Here is a 3,347-nt window from a genome sequence, read left to right on the forward strand (position 1 = left end):
AATGATTTTGAATTTTGTTCTACATTGTCCTCCCACTTTTCCAGTATCTCCTACATAAATCCCCCTCCAAGTGAAGACCACCTATTCTGTGGCACTTTTTTTTTATATCAGCTGACTGTTTCTTGGTTTATTGTATCAAGAAAATATGGTGTGTAAAGCATGTCTAGAGCTCTGGTGGCATTGTGCCTAAGGCATTTGACTGCTAACAAGAAGGCTGGTGGTTCAAACCCACCAGCCAGTCCTCAAAAGGAAGACTGGGCAATCTACATCTGCAGAGACACCATCTCAGAAACCCAAGGAGGGGTCGCTATGAGTCAGAATTGACTCCACGGCAGTGAGTTTAGTTTTGTTTTTTTGGTAGATGTCCAGTACTGTATGTCATTGAACTTTATTGAACTCCAAATCTCTCCTGGCTATTCTTCTTAAATTTTTATGCACACAAGAATACACACAAATAATCTGTTGGAAATTTGATTGGGATTTCATTTCATTTATTGATACATTTTTGAAGAATAACATTTCTTAAAATATTGATTCTTTCAAATACATGGTATATGTATTTTTCATATAGCTAAATATTGTTTAAACCAAACCAAACTCATTGCTGTTGAGTTGGATCCAACTCACAGAAACCTCTCCTTGGGTTTCTGAGACAGTCTCTATGGAAGTAGATTGCCCAAACTTCCTTCTGAAGAGTGACCTACCAGCCTTCTGGTTAGCAGTCAAATGCCTTAGGCACTATGCCACCAGTTTGTAAAATTTTATTGGTGAAATTTTGTAGTAGTCTTTTTAAATTATTGAGTGCATAGCATTAAATTTATTATGAGTTAATGAATTGTATCAAAGGTATCTATCTTGAATTTCATTCTCTATTTTTACTATGCTTTATTATTATTATTTTTTATTATTGTTAGGTGCCACTGTGTCAATCCATCTCATTGAGGGTCTTCCTGTTTTTCATTGACCATTCATTTTACCAAGCAGCATGTCCTTCTCCAAGGACTGGCTCCTCCTTGTACCCTGTCAAAAGTAAAAGAAGTAAAGTCTAGCCATTCTTACTTCTAAAGAGCATTTCACTTTACTTGCTCTAGAACAGATTTATTCATTCTTCTAGTCAGTCCATGGTCCATTCAATTTCTTCATCAACACTATAATACAAATGTATGAATTCTTCTGAGACCCTCCTTATTCACTGTCCAGCTTTCACATGCATATAAGGCCACTGAAAAGACAATGGCTTAGTGAGATAGTTAGGGTTGTGTGTCAAATTGGCCAAGCCATGATTTTCAGTGGTTTAGCAGTTATGACGTAGTAATCCCCCATAATGAGATCTGATATAATGTAATCTGCTATGAGATCTACTATGATGAGATTTTGCTCCATGATGAGCTCTACTATGAGCAGCAAATCAGTTGAAAGGGCGTTTTCTCAGGGATGTGGCCTGCTTCCAATAGAGATGGAAGTCTTGGTAAAGATCTCTGGAGTTCTCTCTATCTGGACCTGCATTGGGCTCATCATCTCCAGTGTTTTGACTTAAACCAGTTGCCTACCACATTGCCTACCAATCTAGAGATTTTTGCATTTCCAACCTGTGAGCCCACAGCCTGCCATCTTATCTACAGATATGGGGTTCATCAGCCCCTGCAGCTACATCAGTCAAGAGAAGTCTCCAGTTTAATGACAGACCCACAGACATACCAGCCTCTACAACTACATGAGCCATTTCCTTGAGATAAATTTTTCTCACTCTGGTAGCATAGTGGCTAAGGCACTTGACTGCTAACCAGAAGGCTGGTGGTTCAAACCCTCCAGCCACTCCTTGGAAGGAAGGTTGGGCAATCCTACTTCCATAGTGATACTGCCTCGGAAACCCAAGGAGGGGTCGCTATGAGTCAGGGCTGACTCGACGGCACATAACAACAACATAACAACAACATATCTAAGCTTCACTGGTTTTGCTTCTCTATCAAACCCAGCCTAAGACACATGCATCAGGCACACCTTTGTCTTCTAAGTGACATCTTTGTTCTTTAACACTTTAAAGTAGCCTTTCACAGCAGATTTGCCCAATGCAACATGGCATTTGATTTCTTGACTGCTGCTTACATGGGTGCTGATTATGGAAACAAGTAAAATGAAATTCTTGACAACTTCAATGTTTTCTCCATTTATCATGATGTTGTTTATTGGTCCAGTTGGGAGGATTTTTGTTTTCTTTTTGTTGAAGTGCCTTGCATACTGAAGACTTTAGCCTTGATCTGCATCAGTAAGTTCTTCAATTCTTCTTCACTTTCAGCAAGTGAGGTTGTGTTGTATGAATACTGCAGGTTGTTAATGAGTCTTCCTCCAATCCTGATTCCATATTCTTCTTCATAAAGTCTGGCTTTTCAGATTATTTGCTCAGCATACAGTTTGAATAAGTATGGTGAATGGAAAGAGCACTGATGCACATATTTCTTGAATTTAAACCACACAGTATCCCTTGTTCCATTCAAATGACTGACTCTTGGTCTATGTACAAGTTCTACATGAGCACAATGAAGTGTTCTGGAATTCCCATTCTCCACAATGTTATCCAGAATTTGTTATAATCCACACAGTTGAATGTCTTTGCATATTCAATAAAACACATATCTTTCTGGTATTCTTTACTTTCAGCCAAGATCCATCTGACATCAGCAATGTTGTCCCTCCTTCGATGTCTTCTTCTGAATGTGGCTTGAATTTCTTGCAGTTCCCTGTAGATGTACTGCTCCAGTTGGAGCTTTTGAATTGTTTTCAGCAAAATCTTCCTTGTGTGTGCTATTAACTGTATTGTTCAATAATTTTTGCTTTCTGTTGAATGACTTTTCTTTGAAATGGGGACAAATATGGATCTCTTTCAGTCAGTTCACCAGGTAGCTGTCTTACAAATTTCTTGTCACAAATGAGTGAGTGTTTCCAGTTTTACATCCATTTGTTGAAACATCTCAATGGATATTTTGTCAAATCCTGGAGACTTGTTTTTTTGCCAATTCTTTCTATGTAGCTTAGACTTCTTCCTTCAATAGTAACAATCCTTGATCTTGTGCTACCACCTGGAATGGTTGAATGTCAACAGACTCATATTGGTACAGTGACTTGTGTATTCCTTCTACCTTCTTTTGATGCTTTCTGCATTATTCAATATTTTGCCCATAGAATCAACTCTTCAATATTGCAACTTGAGGTTTGAATTTTTTCTTTAGTTCTTTCAGCTTGAGAAATGCTGAGCACGTTCTTCCCTTTTGATTTGCTAACTCCTGGTTTTAGCACATTTCATAATAATTTCTTTTGTCTTGTTAGCCACCCCTTGAAATCTTCTGTTG

This window comes from Orycteropus afer, unplaced genomic scaffold, assembly GCF_000298275.1.
Source record: "Orycteropus afer afer isolate SDZICR_OR568_19922 unplaced genomic scaffold, OryAfe1.0 scaffold00007, whole genome shotgun sequence".
NCBI classification, from domain to species: domain Eukaryota; kingdom Metazoa; phylum Chordata; class Mammalia; order Tubulidentata; family Orycteropodidae; genus Orycteropus; species Orycteropus afer.